Raw genomic sequence first — 16,165 nt, 5'->3', positions numbered from 1 at the left:
GAGAAATCCCCACTTGGGAAAACATGCTGCAAGGACACAAATCTTTTACCTGGATCTAATTCAAGTGTCCCTTCTCCCCTTCTCTGGATTTTTTTTTTTCCCATCAGTGCTTCAAGATCAGCTCTCTGCTCCTTTATCTTTTAAAAGCATCCTTGATCAGCATTACAACTTTGATGAGTGCCTCTCAAGTTCTCTTTTGGAAAGGACACAGTGGCACCCCTCGCATCACAGCGCAGCAGTGCTGGGGACAGGAGGAAAGACCTGGCAGGTGCACACATCTCAGCTGGATAACAGACCTTTACAAAATGAGATCAGTGTCAAAACACAGCTGAAAGGAAGGAAACCTGCTTAAAAACAGGCTCCAGACAGGCAACGAGACTGCGACCTTCCTGCTCGTCACAGCACTCTCCGCAAGGGGCACGGCTCCCAGCAGTGCCCAGCGAGCTGCCCACTGCTTTTTGGGTTTTGATGCATCAACTGCAAATCCTCGAACACAGACATGGCACGAAACTCACTTTTCTAGGAGACAGGCTTTATATGGTGCTGACAAACATTTCCATGAGCAATCCTGACACCCTGTTAGGGAAGTGAACCTCCCAGCATCACCTGGCTGCTGCTGGAGGAGCACATCTGGAATGGTCAAACTGCACCAAACCACAGCTTGCTGGTAATAAAATACATAAAAAAAAAATATATATATAAAAAAAAAAAGTATTCACCACCCAAAATTAGTGTGAACAAACACAAGCTGTCTATACTAGGTTAGACTACTTAGATTTGTCATTTTGTCATTATTCCCTATCAGTCACAGACCTCTGGCTGCACCCAGCATGAAGGGTGCCCCAGCACTGCAACACACCTAATTTCTGCCCAAAGGTACATGTCCCAAGGCAGCACTAAGCAGTAACCATGGCACTTTTCCATGATACAAGTGTGTTACACTTACACTATGAGATTTTTATCTGGATAGGCACCTCAGCTAACACAGTTTTCCTTTGGGCACCATAAATGCCTGAGTAGGTGTACAACAGCCCACCAAAACACAGCCATGCATTTCCAAGCTTTCATTCAGAATACCCTAATCCTTTGGGATTAGGATATATTCCAGAAGTATATATATATATCCTATATGCCAGAAATATAATATAGTTGACTATAGCAGAGCTCATGCTTTTGAATATTACCATTCAATTTCTGTAATTTATGCCAAAAAAACAAGTTCTCTTAGAGGAAAAAGGACTGAAAAGCAAGGGAAACAAAGCCCCCCAAAACAGCATTCTCTGCAATAATCCCGGACACGGAGAGTTATCTTTTCCTGTGCAGCCTGTGCTGTCAGGCAGCTGGGCTCTGCTCCTGTGCCTTGCAGGAGACCTTTGGCAGGGGACCGGGGGCTGCCCTCAGCTGCCCACCGGGAACCTTCCCCGCTCTTCGCCTTGGAAACCATGAGAGGGCAGCAGCCTCCTTCCGAGGAGGAAATACCTGCCTTTGCTTTTTTTTCCCCTTTCTATTCTGTTTTTCTTTGAAGCAGGGACTGAAAGAGAGAAACAGAGCCTTCTGCCAGCATTGTCTGCGTGCATTTCACATGTACACTCCGAGACAAGAAAAACAGAAAAGCGTTCCCCAAATGGCACATTGATTTTAGGTGTGCTCTGCTCAACCACCCCACACATCTGCGGGCACCCTGGAAACAAGCACAACAGATACAGCATAGGAAGCTGATGGCTTGCTTATACAGGACCCCTGGAAAAAGTTTTCTTGACTACCTACCAATATTAGAAAAGATAATTACCGAAACTACAAAACAAGACACAGCAATGCACGTGAGCCTGGGGAGCAATTCAAAGCCTCCCAATCAGAGCTGATGGTGTGAATTCTGTAGAGCTAACAAAGCTATTGATTAATGATGGATGGAAATATAGAGTCAAAGAGAAAGGATGATTTCATTCAGTCCCAGTTCTCAAAGTAAGGGTAAAAATAGTGTTTTGCAGAGATTGCCAAGAGAGCATTCATTTATATGTCTTGACAACATCCCAAATAAGAATAAAACAATATTGCTCAAAACTATTTTCCAAATATTTCTAGTTATCTTGTGGGTATAGGGAAGAGAAGACATCCGTGACCACAAATGGGGTCGCTCTCCCCTTCCTCATCTGAGATTTTTAAGAAAATTATGCATTGCGGAATTGTATTGTGCTGCAACTTGTACACATTTTCCAGTGCTGAAGTTAACTTTTCTGATTAAGAAATATCTGCTTTTCTTGGATTAGAAAAAAAAAAATCAAGGATGTTTAATTTCTACATTTTTAAAACTTTTCTGAAAGTGCCCCAAAGCACAAGATTGTGAGTACAAAAGATGGCCAGCAGTGCTGGAAATCCTGCAGTGGTGACCAAACCAACTCTAAACAGTATTTGGACCATTTATTTTCATGCACATTTTTGCATGTTAAGGATCAGATTCACCTTCCATTGCTCATCTCCCAGTGCTCCCATCTGTCTGTTGGGACTATTTGAGAAGTGACTATTTCAGAAGTGTCATTCAGTGCAGAGAACCCAAAGTGATGGGAAATACTCAGACTACTGCAGATCAGGGCAATACATCAATGTGCTGGTGCTCGGTCCGTCTACAGCCCCAAGGTAACTGTCAATGCTAATAAAGCCACTCAAAGATGGATGATATCCTAATTATAGGAGCTTCAAAGAAAATCACTAATTATAACAAAACTACAGCTTAATTTCCTAAGGTCTTTGGGGCTTAACATACACATTGTCTTCTCCTGCCTATGCTCTACTTATGTGCAGTTTCTGGCCTTCCTCCCGAATCTGAAGACTCCATTTATGAAATACCATGGCAAGGAGGAAACAGAAGCATTTAATATGATGTGCCAAGAAATCATGGGTTAATATTTAATCACACCTCTCCCCCCAAAATTTAGTAAATCTCATGAATTTCTGCGTTGCACCACTGCCAAACACTTCAGCAGAAACTGTTTCAACAGTGGCTTTTGACAGCAGTTTCCCAGCTAGCGTAGACTACACGTACAGGTTAGATATGCTCCTTCCCAAAAACGAGGAAGGATGCATTACTGGAACAGGTTCAGAGAAAGGCAACGAGGGTTGGAAAGCGTTCTTGCCTGACCAGTGACTAAGGCAGCAGGCTTGCAGCGGGGCCAGCCCAGCACCACGGGGCTGTACCAGTGCACAAGCTGCCAGCTGGGGCCGACAGCCACAACCCATGCCCACATTTAGACACTCCACTGCTACAGGCTGCAGCACTAAGTGAAAAGTAAAGTAAAATATAAGCTATGGGTCTAGAAATGGTGTAAAATCCAGAAGCCTGTCCCCTTATGACCAAGACCCAACACACAATCTCATGGGACAGATAGGAAGTGTTCGTACAGTCAAAGCTGAGGGTCAACATCAGCTGGTGGCTTCACCAGCAGTTCCCAGCCAGGGAGTACACCCAGAGAAGTTAAAATCTGGATTTGTTCTGCTAAGGGGGCTAGAGACAAGCACCAGGAGCTCATTCTCAGTCTGCTTTGGTGCCTGAATGAGCTGCAGGGTCAGCAATGCACGTGGATGACACAGGACATGAGGGGATGCGTCCTTCTAATGTCCCCTGTCCTGGTGGGAACCTCCCATTACCACATCAGCCCCAGCACTGCCACAACTCCACTACTCTCACCTGCTAGCACTTTGAGCTGCCTTTTAGAAAAGGCCTCTTCCCAAACCTCCGTGACTTTATTCTTTGTGACACAGAAGCACGTTAAAGCAGCAGCTGAAATTTTCCTTTCCCAGGGGGAGCTGCTGCGTCTGTGCTGGGGAAAAAAAAAGTTCTGCTGATTTTATAAAAAAGCAATTGAAAATAAGGAAAAATAGGAACTTTTATTGTCCTTAGTGGGCTTCAGATGAAGTTGTGAACAAACTAACATGACAATAACATGGATCTCTTCATATTTACCCTCCCTAATCTCATCTCCCTTTTCCCGCCTCCATTTAAAGATAACATGGATTAGAGAGACCCAAGAGTAGTTTTTGCTTCAACCACCAAGATTTATTTTTTTTGCTTCAAGCACCAAATGCTTGAGAGCATTTGTGCATCTTTGTGTGTGTGTTTGGGGGGAGGGAGCTACTTTAATACCTACATTAAAGTCATTAACAGTACTGAAAATCAAGCACTTCTGTACACACAAATTGTTACTAAAACACTGATACACCACTGAATAAAAAAGTGCAAGAGGTTAAGCACAACAGTAAATAAATTAATTATAGAAGTGCCATGTTTAGAAAACCCCATAAAATTACAGGAATTGCAAATTAACCATAGTCAAGGGCTTCAGTAATATTTGTGTATAACCACTGTTATAATAACTAGATCAGATATTCCAAATACATTACTATTAGCCAATACTAACACATCAGACTTATGGTTTAGAAGACTTTTCTGTTAGCAGACTTGTGTTTAGAAGATCACAGGATGACCACACTCAAATGATCCACAGGAAGATCAGACAAGTCCTTCAGGACATGCTGTCACATTAAACCTTGCCTGCATCATAGCTCAGGAATACCTGGGCAGGTGTTTGCCAACACCATAGCCCACCCTTGTAGGAGCCCTGGGACTGCACCCCAAAAAAAGACATGAATTTTGAGAATAGCCAGCAGAGGCATTGCACCAGAACTTAGCAGCAAAATCAAGCAGAGAATATTCTGCTTGTACAATTAATTAAAATGTTTCTTTTCTGATACAGGCCAGCTACAGACTTACTGCTGATTCTCTCAACAATTATCATTGATTTTCCTGTTTTACATCACTTCAAGAAAACAAGCTACAAACACCTTCTAGTTCTCGGTTTTGCAACTTACTCATTTTCCTACAACTCAATAGTGACAACTGTTTTTATGCATAGTTATGAAGCTAATACATAAACATCGATCTGTCAGTACTTGCTCTTGTAGAGGCGGTTTCTACCTCTTTCATGTTCTGAAACATGGCCAATGACAAGGCTGTAGCAGGAAAAGGACAATGTAGTGCTACAGAACTACCAAATAATTGCAAGTCAAGCCTTTGCAGTTGTAGAATAAAACAGATTTCAGTGTTGAGTGACAAAGATTGAAACCTGCATATCTTCTCTTCTTTCTCAGCATGAAAGAGATGACTCATTTGTAAGAAACAAATCTCCACTTCCCAGTAGGTGACTAGGTCTGGAACTTCACAAATGCTCCTCTACTGGAGAATTGAAGATATGGGCTTAGTTTTCTTTCAGATTTACACACACGATTTGCACCCTTTAGAACGTGGTGGAGATGTCTCTGCTCTGATGTCTAAATCAGAGACAAAGAGCTTGCATTAAGGCTCTGGTCAAAGCTCCTGGAAACACAAGAGCATCAGATGCAATCACTACTCTGCAAAGTGGCACAAAACCTCCAGTATTAAGGTTGAATACTTTAAAACTACTTTCCACATTATAACCATATTATACTCAGTCAGTTACATCAGTGGTTCCACATACTGAATTCACAAACATCTCCAACTAAGCCAGGCAATTATAGCCCATGAATTCAGTGCTGAATTTATCAGAACACATCACAGTATGTATTTGCCCTGATCTGTATACCATGACCATATTACCAATAGCTGCTTTCTCTCACCAATCACACATTTGTGTCCATAATACACTCAGAGAACACAAGTTGTTCCAACCTAGACCTGTTTTGAAGGAGATGACGTTCACAGACACAAACCTTCAGTGTTTTCAGCATATGTTGAAGAGTTTGGGGGTAACTGGTAATCTGCATGCAAAGTGTAGAAAACCAGAAAAGCCTCATTTTCCACAGCGACCTCAAAGGGGAAGAAAATGTAGGGGCTTTTTGTTTGCTTGGGGTTTTGAAAATCAGGTTGTTTTTTTTCATTTTATTTTTTCCATGATGACATTTCTAAAACTTGAGCAGTTTTCTTTATTATCAAAGAATTAGTTTAGATGTTCATCTTACAGACCACAGTATCTCTGAAGAACCTGAAAAACCATTTAAGTAAATGCAATATCTTCCAGAGGCTCTGGAAAGCAGCAGGTCCCATTCCCATCCTTTCCTCATCACTTCACACCTGGGTACCTTCCTGTATGTGCAGTACAACAGAGGCAGTGCCCGTAATACACGTGGTCTTCCTGCCATCCTCTCTCACCAGCCGGAAAAATCCCCTCCCTGCTCAGCACCAACTGCCTTCTCATGCATTCCCCACTTACCCCTCACTTCTGTCTGATGCCAGCGCTTTGGGGTTTGTAGTGTAAAATGAAAAATCCCAGTATTGCTGGGGTTGTGTTCCCAGCCCCTGTGTCAGGAGGGCGGACCGGAGGCACTCAGAGGACATGCCACTTGCCAGGACCAGCAGCACTGCAGCTTTTGTACCTGTGTCTTAAGAGGATGTTTTTACCAGCAAGCTGTAAGTAAGAAACAAGCTTTTATGAGCAAACCCATGCATTTATCAAATTTAACATTCTGTTTGTGGGGAAGAAACAACAGCAAAAGATGCTAAACAGCCAGCATCATGCTATGTACCACAGGTTATGTGCTAACCGTGATGCTGCTACCAAGACCCATCCAGCCAAGGGAAAATAAAATAGAAACCACACAGTGAAGTATTCACAGGAATAAACCTGCTGCTGTCTGCAGAGATCAGTAAAGTCTGAGCTGCTTGGCAAAAGACACTTCTCAAGTAACAGTTTCTAATTTATCAAGGTGGCTCAGACCATAAGTTGCTATTTTGCTGGCATGGCATCTTACCTGCAACGCAGCCATGGAGGATGAGCTGATGAGAAAATTGACAGCCCATATTCATCCATCTTCATTTGTCTGTCCCGATTGTGGGAAGATAAGTAGGGCCCCATTTCAGAGCGCTGGCTTTTACTCCCTGATACCATCTTGGAGGTTACTCACTTCCATCCCCCTTTGCTCCGCTTCCCTCAGTCTTGGCAATATGCGTTGAGACATGTTCAAGAGACCAGAGCTCCTAGACTTCAAAACGTTTTGTCCTTCCAACAACTTGTTGGACATGAAACTTCCATGGAAGAGATAGAAATAACACCACAAAGGGGTACCATTCCAGACAAAGTTTAAATGGGCACATCACTTAAATTCTGAATGGGACTTGCAGTCTCTTGTGGCAGTGCTCCCTGCAGATCAAAACTATTGCACGCTATATTGATTTTAATAACACCTCCAGCTTTAATATGAGATAATGAAAGAAATAAGCCCACAGAAGTCAATGTGTCCTGCAGGTTGGTTGCAACAAAATGATGTGAATGAATGCCTGAGGGTGACTATTTCTAATCTGGAAAGAATTTCCATTATTGAAAGCAAAGAAACAGGGTTACTGAAAACCACCTATAGCTTCTGGTCAATTCTGAGATACCTTTATGAAACCCAGGCTGAAAACACTTTTAGGCAACTAATCAGTGACCAGCATGACAAATACAGGTAAGACTGGCAGGAAGCTACAATATGTCAGAGTATCCAAGCCTTTAATCAGAGAGGAAGGCAGCAGGTTAAAGAAACTATGGCATAAAAGGGAATTGAACAGGGTAGGATTTTATTTTAATAAAGGAGTCAGGGAATAGGGCAGTGACCTTTTCTGTAGATACTTCATCCTCTACGGAGGCAGAAGGAAGTTATTCCAAAAGGGCTTATTCCAGGAAACATTCCCTGGAATAGACCTGCAAGAATAAACACCAGAACTTTAATTGCTTGCATTGGCTGTCCACAATAATTTCAAGAGACAAATCGTCTCTATGAAGCCGGCACTTGCAAGGATCCTACATTCCCATGTATGCTGTTGTCTGGTAGTTTGGAAGAGACATCTTTTGTACAGACAAGTATTTTGCATATATGGACCGTTGTCAAATGAAATTGAAGGCTGAATCTGGTCATGTATCCTGGGAGATTTTCCTCTTGCAAATTCCAAGCAGCTGTAGCTACTTGTTAGCATTCATTAAGACCAAGAGCACTCATCCTCATCCGCAGAACAGCTTGAAGCCCAAGGATGGTTTTATTTCCCCAGGTTGAAAGAAAAAAAGATCCCTCTGATCTGATGGTGCAGTGGAACTGATTTAATTACAGCTGTGAAAAAACACTTTCAGAGCATTCACAAGTTCGTTCTCATCACACAAACTGAGACATGTCAATAAGTGTGGGACATATCTGTGGATGCACTTAAACATGCCCAGGTGGCGCAGACTGGTGCTGGTGTCCAGGGGCAGCTGGCAGGGCCTCCTCCCCTGGTGTCAGGTGCATCACTGATCAATGGCAGGGAATGTGCCTGGGGGCTGCTGCTTCCTCCAAATCCTTTTTAGAGAAAGATATTGAAGCCAGTACATTCCTTCATAGAAATGGCAGGCAAGCCTTATTTTCAAAGTCTAGCAAATAAAAGGACTCAATTTGTCATTGTCAGGATGGGGCAGTGATCTTTTCCCTCTGAGCAGTAAAAAAAACCTCCCAGCACCTAATGGTGCTTGGCACCGAGACATGATCAGGTGGAAGGGGCCTTTCCATTTGAAAGCAGATCTCATTTTGAAAGTTAGTCTTTTTAGGCAGGGTATGGCAAAGTTACCATGAACTATCTGTTATAGTTCAGAAAGTGTTCACAAACATTTCCAACAGGTCTGTGAACTCATAAATGGGGGTAAAACTCATGGAAAAATCTCCAAGTATAGTTTACCTGGCATTTCAAGCTCAAAGCTTATGTGTCTTACATCTTTATGCTGCCAGTCACACTGCTTACTGTTTTATTTCCCCTGTATCTAGCAAGATATCCCCTTACACCTGTAACACCATTCTGAAATTCTGAGTCCCAGCACCACTGTTAAAACCAAGGAGAGCATGAACCAAGCCAGACGTGGTGTGGCAGAGGCGGGGGAAGGCCTGCCGGCATCCAGGCCAGAAGTGGCAGCTCAGAGAAGGCCAGTTCTGCCCAGGTGGTGCTCAGAGCTGCTGTTCATCCACCTCTGGTTGTGAAGTTCCCCAGAAACCTGGGGATGGGTCATCATGAGACCCAGAGCTGTCCTCCTTCACCTGAAGGAAACCAAGTTTAGCGTCCCTTCTCCCGCGGTATTTTCATGTCAGATTAATATCACAAACAACAACAACAAAAATTAACAGTGCAGTTATTACCTGAAATGAAGAGCAAAACCCCAGTGGCTCTGATCAAACATCAGAATTTTAGAAGACAGCAACACAAGACAACACTGGTGCATTTAGAGAAATGCCTCGCTAAATATCCAAGGCATGCTGGCCAGAAACTCCAGAGAAATTAAATAGCTCTGGAAGACATCCAGATACATCTAAGAGGATAGCAGGCTCTTGCATTGGCACTAGAGCTGCAGTCTACTTCAGAAGAGCTCTTCAGAGAGCAGAACTTTTGCAGAATAGCTGTGATTAAGTTTTATAAGACAGCCTAAAAGTATAACATGTCTAGAAATTGCTACAAAATTTACCAATTGGCACGTGATTCAAGTCGATCCCAAAGAACTCAAACAATGGGGTGTAAAGCGTTGTTCTTCTCTGCCTACAGGAATCTCTGGTGAATGCAATAGATACAAGGTGCAACAAAGAATAAAGAGATCATAAAGGTCGCTGAGGTCTAGGGGAGAGGTGAAAGAGCACGTGAAATTATAAAAGGGAGCAGAAGCATGGAGGAATGCCATAAGGTCAAGGCTTGAGGATCACTGCAGTAAGTGCTGCCCAGCAGAGCACTGCAGCAAAGGATGGATTAAGTATTTTAACTATGCACTGCCAGAGGCTGTAACAAGGATTTGAAGTTTCATTAAAGAAAAGTATAAACTGCAGGTTAAAATCTTTCTTGCTACACTATCCAACACTACCCAAGCAGTCTCAAACCAACAAAAAAAAAAAAAAACTGAGATGAATTCATAATCTGATGGAAAACTAAACCTTCTCTGCACATCCTGCAGATCTGAGAGCTGCAGCCTGCCCAGGGAGGGTGGCTCCATGAACAACCAAGCACACCCAGTATCTGCAGTCAGTGCTTGCTCCATGCACAGGCCAGCAGTGTTTATATATTATGCCTCAAGTTTCTTTGTGAGAGAATGGGAGAAAGACAAATTATGAAATAATTCAAGTCATTTTTACTGAAGACTCCATTCCTTTCTCTAGGATATTTCTATTCAAGGTACCAAGTAATTGCTTGCTCTCAGACAACTCCTGGTTTACTAAGGGTTTTCTTTGATCCACAGTTATCCAGCTGGCTACATTATTCAACTTCTTTCCAAGAACTTCCTTCTGTGGCCTTTATTTTCTCCTCTGTAAATCAAGGTGTACACTGCTTCAGTGTCTGCCATGGACTTCTGAACAGTGCCTGGCAGGAATGGGCCAAACAGACTTCAAGTCCTTGCCCAGAGCCATATCACAAAACCAAGCCAAACACCTAGACTGCAGAGTTCAGCTCTGCTAATGTTTGCTTTTTAGAGTTCAAAAAGCTCTCAACTCACTAATCAGTGCAAGTACCACATCTTGGACATAAACAGATACTTATTACTGTAAAGGTAATTTGTTAGAGTTATTTATTATCCAGCCCTAGGCCTTGACCTTTGTGCAGTTAATACAACAATTTGGTTTTCTGTACTTAATACTCTATCTGAAACTGAAGCCAAATCTCCACAAACAAAGCTTCATTAATAAAAATGGCTTGACACACCAGTGTATTACTCAGGAGATCTTGGTTTGCAAATACTTCCCCCAACCAGCAGATTCAATTGACTTAATCCAAGTACACAAATGTCTCATCTCAAATCCAGAGAGATTTGCACCATGTGGAAACCCTGCAAGGTACCTGCAATTAGGAAATAAAATTTGATGCAGAGATTTTATGGCCTTGTTTTGCTGTCCTCTCCAGCCGCTGAACTTCAGGAAAGGCTGCATTTTGCATTGTCTTTACTGGGCAACGCAGTATGGACTTGGTTAGTGCTTCTGTCTTGCCAGTTAGGTATCTGCTGCTGATTAAAGTTTGCCATTTGTCCAATAAAAAAAAGTGAAAATCTTCCAAAAGTTGTTAGCAAATTTCAGTGATATGAAGATAAATATCAGTCACTAACCAGGATGCTTCTGGAGAAGATTGAGAGAAAAATGGTCCCACTACAAGCCCTTTGGATAGGCAGGAAACCATAGCCCTGTGCACTAAATCTTTCCAACTGCATTGACTTAAACAATTGCAAATATTTTATAGTTAGAAGTAGGTATACATATACATGAAGTGATATACAAAATGTTGTATATAGTGTGGGGAATTGGTGATCCAAAACCCCACAACCATAAAGGATGCCAATCCAATTCTGAAGCCCTCCCAAAGTGTTTGAGAGGGACAGCACCTGACATACGTAGATACTGCAGCAAAAACCTGCAGAGATTACACGTGAATGGTCTGGAGCAGAGAAGAGCTCATCACTCCAGCCCTTAAAGATCACAAACCCAATGAGAGGCAGCACAGGTTGGTATTGCTCAGAAACTGATGAAGATTAACATTTTATTTCTCTGTAGAGAGCAACATAAAATGAACAAGACTCACTGGCATTTGGTTAATGGTGTCTCAACAAAAAAAAGCTGAGCAGATTAGGAGGTGGTGAGTAGTTTATGATCAGTTTAATAAGAATAGGCAATAAAGTCTGGGAGACAGCATGACTTTGAACTGAGTCTGGAGTAACCTAGCAAGCATCCACCTTCACTCACTGCCTTTCAGATTTAGCCATCATCCTTTTCCCTACTTTAACCACTATCAATTTCCCAAGTCAAATACACATCCAGCTGTCTCTTTCACAACTAAAAAGTTAAAACTATTGCAGGAAAAAAAATGTTTTGTCCTATTATTCCATTTTTGTTGCTAATATTAGAAAATGGAAGCAAACAAAAATGGTTGCAGAAAAGCAAGATATGGAGAACATGCGAGCTCAGCTGCATGAAGGAAGACAGGAGCTTTCTGAACAGATAAGGGTGTTCCTCTGACCTACTGTGACCCTAGTAAGGTACTAATTACTGGGCTACCAATACCCTTAAATCAAAAAGAAGTGTTAATTTAACCTGGCAAAGGATTAATTAGTTAGGAAAATGACCGAGGAAAGAAAGGACATCACTACCCTTCCTTTTCCAGTTTTGTTTCATTGGCAAACCATTTTTTTAATGTTAAATTACAAAACCAGGTGTGCAGCAGCTCTCAGTTGCAAGAATCACAACTGCAATCGCATGCCTGAACAGCACAACCCTGACTCCTGGGCTGTAGCACCAGAGGCAAACAGGACTGAAGCTGAAGTCTATTCCATCCCAAAGTCTCCTGTGAAGCTTCCTATCACAGGACAGGCATGTCCTTCCAGATAAGAATTTGAGTGCAGCCATAGGCCAAAAGGAATTGCTGTTCAGTCAGATAGAAAATGTCAAGTTAAGACATTTGTGCTACAAAACTGAAGAGATTGTAAAAGACTTTATACAGCAACAGCACAGCATGCAGCTTCCCTCTTGGTGTGCTGGGAGGCCAGAGATCTGGTCTTCGACCTCTGTGTTGGTCACACTTATTCTCTGCTAGCAAGTTATTAACTGAAATATTTCACAAGAAAAATACAGATTCTGGAATTGAAGAAATGCAACTCTTTAGGCAGCAAAGTGAAAAAAGTTTTGGAGTCCAGCATGGAAGAAAAAACGATAAGGCTGGAGAAGGCTGTGCAGAAGGTCAGGATTCAGCCTCACTGATTGTGGCCAGGGAAGCAAAGCTCAATCCAAGTGAATTAATTCATCCAGGGCCTTGTTTGCACTCAGATACAAAAGGATACCAAAGTATGAAGCCTGTAGAAACTAGGAAAAAAGTTGTATTTGGAAGGATTGGGTGCAGATGTTCAGCTTGAAGTTGAGAAGGAAAACAGTCCTTTTTTCCTGAAGCAGGAGAAGGGTCAGGACCACAGTAAAAACATGCAAGTGAGGGGTTAACACAGCTCACGTTGTTAGAAATTATCAGGCAGAGGTCCTTCTGGGCATTGCTCCACCAATGCAGCCACCAGATACTAAATGCAAGGACCAGGAATATCCCAGGTGCCCAGGGTGAAGGAGGGGATGGCAGCACAGATCCACTTTGTAAAGTTTCATCCACAGCATCTCCTTAGACAGCGTTCTTCTCTTTGGCTTTGTGGAAGGGGATTGCACCCTCTCCTTGAAGGATGTCCAAGAGGCGGTTAAAAATAATAAATAAGAGCTACATTGCAGAAGCAGTGTAGTCGATAACTTCTCCCTTTTTCTGAGATTGGCACCTCTGTTGTGGTGTTACCATAGTGACAAAGAAATAAGATCGCAAACTGAAATAGTTACAACAGTATTTCAAAAAAAAAAAAAAAAAAGGAAAGAAAAAGAAAAAGAAATGGGAAAACAAGCAAGTAAGGGTTCTTAAAATAATGCCCACTGGAGCACAAAGTCAGAACTCTTCCTGGGCTAAAACCTAAGGATTTACAGGGCACCAGGCTCCCAGGTTAGCTTCTTTTCTCCCCGTTTCTAACATGTTTTACCCTCTGGTGCCAGGTATAAAATTATGCTGTCTGTATAGAAACTCATATTTCAGCCCATGTGGGAAACGTTTGGACAAATGTGCTTTCTGAGAGAAAAGAAAACATTTTAAGACCCACAAGTATTTCGCCTCAGGAAGTTTCCCCTTAATCTTTGTGCTGACACCTTTCTCAGACACTCCTCAGCACTTTAAACCATGCAGGAGGCCAACAGCAACTATTCCCAAGGTATTTAGTTTCTCCCCACAGATTTTTGCAATGATTGTATGACTTCAGATCTGAAAGACTACTCTCCTCGTTAAATGACAGATAATTGAACAGGCGCACAGCAAGGGGTTGAACAATGATGCTTCCTCTAGAGCCCACAAGGGCAGCAACAACTGTTTCTTCCCTGAAAAGGGGCACGAGTCTCAGCCAACTTTTTTTTTTAAAGAATACTTCTAATAAAAAAAATTAATCCAAATCTCTGATTAAACTGAGATGCAGCAAAGACCATCCAAACACGATGAAGCGGTAACAGAGCACAACAAACACTGAATTTCCAGGGCAAACCCAGCTGCAAACCCTGGCAGGGGTTATACCAACATGCAAGGAGCACTCTGCAAGTACAAGGTCTGCTCTTCTTGTTCAGCCCCTCCTGCTTCAAATTCTCAGGTATATTGCAGACATCTACACCACCCCAAGAAGATTAGTCAATTCTCTTAGTATCATCTTCTACAAGAAGTGTCTACTTATACAGTTAGAAAGTCAAACATCTAAAGCTTTAGATACATAAATGACAGCTCTCAGCCTCCCCCAGACTTCTTTAACAAAATACCATTTTTAGTGTAGAATGAAATTGCTGCCATGGAGAGGGAGCTGGGCCATGGATATTACCCCATTCCCCAGCATCTGTGCCTTTTGTTTCCAGTTGGCCTCAGACCCATAAGCTTCACCCTTTTCCCTGTAGCCAGGCACCCTCCTGCCACTGGAGCCAGTTGCAGACGTGGTGCCCCATGTGGGGAGGCAGTTTGGTGTTACCAATCCCTGGGGTTTTTGGATTGCTGCTGCAGTGAAGTACACAGGCAGCTGAGGAGCTGTGCCACAAGCACAGTGATCGTATCACTCCAACAGCATCTTGGCCATCTTCTCCAGGCTGGGAGCACAAACCAGTGACCTGCTGCTGGCCTGGAAACACTCTGGAGCAATTCAGTAATTTTATTTATACTGCTAAAAGGCATCTTGCATTGTCCCCAGTCCTTGCTTTCACCATGTTTTAGCACACATGTTTATTTTCTCATATCTCTGTTGTGGAGGTTTGAGTCTTGGGGGAAAGAAGATGGATTTTGGCACCCCTGGGCTGTGAAATCCCTGCCATGCTGCCTGCCCACGCTGCCAGGCTTCCTGGACAGGTAGTGCTGGAAACGCCAGCCCAGAACTATGCCCCGTTAGCACTGGGCTCCTTTCTAAGAACATTATTATAGCTGACAGTACAAGATAAATTATAGCACTTCTGAGAAATCAGCATATAAAGTTATCACATTTATATAAGGTGGCAGATCTCTTATAAGAAAATGGAAATATATAGTGAATTTGGAGGAAAGTGTTTAAAACTTTGAGTCATTTAAACATTTCTTATTCTCATTCACTCCAGTTTTCACTAATTCTAATCTGTAGCATTGTCCAGATTAGCTTTTCTCCACTTTTTCTTCCTCACGTGAGGTGGAAAAGGTGTTGTCATGATCCATGGGCACGTGCAGACTGCTACTTGTTCTCAGCTCTGCACCTGTCAAAGTAAATAAGCTCTGAGGACATGGAAAAATCCAAGTTCCGTGCTCAGAGAATTACCCTGGAGTGGAAGCTTTATAGAACTAATCATAGCAATGTTTCCAAAAAGGAAATAAAAGAAATCTGATATCACCATCTGTAAGAGAAATCTGTTTAAAACATGGCTTTCCAGATCCCCAAAACAGATTTGCTGCTTTACCAAAATTATCTTCACCCTTTCTAAAACTCACTTAAACATCAGAATTAAAAGATCAAACAAATGATTTCTGAGCCTTGTAATATTTTTTGACAGAGCAAAGTAAGGTCTTGAACTCAATATCAATGCCTTCCAATCAGAGAAATACTGTATTTTTTCCTAATCACTGCCCAAATTCCCCAAGTCTCCTAGTTTCTAAGGAAACTGGAAAACCAGAAAGTAGGGGAAGTCTCTGGGTAGAGGTAAGTTAAGTAGCTCTTTTATGACAGCCATTTATCACCACTGCCCGGCTCTTTCACCTTGGCTGTACCCATGCTCTCAATAGTTTCAAGCATCAAGTAACTCCTGGCAAACCCAGGGCAGGACCTGCAGTGAGCAATCACAAAACCACACACAGGGAGGGAGAGGAGAACGGCCTCCTGAGGGGCTGAGATGAACACACAAATATCAGGATCAGCATCCTGTGCTTACAGCTAAGGATCACTGCTGTACAAGCATCCAGGGCTCTGAGAAGAGCATGAACATAGACATGGGACAAGCAGAAAATGCTCAAGATATCTACTGCTGAGGGATGGACATCAGTGTGGAGATGGTGCTCAAGCAGGACATGAATCAGGGTATGCAGCTTACTGCCCTGGGGTACCCATACCCTCAGGTG

The 16,165-nt window shown here is 42.6% G+C and overlaps 1 long non-coding RNA gene across 3 annotated transcripts in view; it reads right to left on the bottom strand.

Annotated features, from left to right (window-relative positions):
* The window catches only part of LOC106017929 (uncharacterized), a 33,422-nt gene that overhangs the window by 11,498 nt on the left and 5,759 nt on the right, over nt 1–16,165 (bottom strand). Inside the window, exons 2-3 of one of the 3 annotated variants that reach the window (XR_011810182.1) lie at nt 6,243–6,437; nt 3,683–3,810 (exon numbers count right to left, since the gene is read on the bottom strand). This is a non-coding gene — a long non-coding RNA (uncharacterized lncRNA). Of the gene's footprint in view, nt 1–3,682; nt 3,816–6,242; nt 6,438–16,165 lie in introns of all 3 variants that reach the window. The other 2 variants (XR_011810181.1, XR_002403406.4) reach the window with 2 other exon arrangements.

This window comes from Anas platyrhynchos, chromosome 6 (genome assembly GCF_047663525.1).
Source record: "Anas platyrhynchos isolate ZD024472 breed Pekin duck chromosome 6, IASCAAS_PekinDuck_T2T, whole genome shotgun sequence".
NCBI classification, from domain to species: Eukaryota; Metazoa; Chordata; class Aves; order Anseriformes; family Anatidae; genus Anas; species Anas platyrhynchos.
This window is presented reverse-complemented; position numbering and strand designations above follow the sequence as displayed.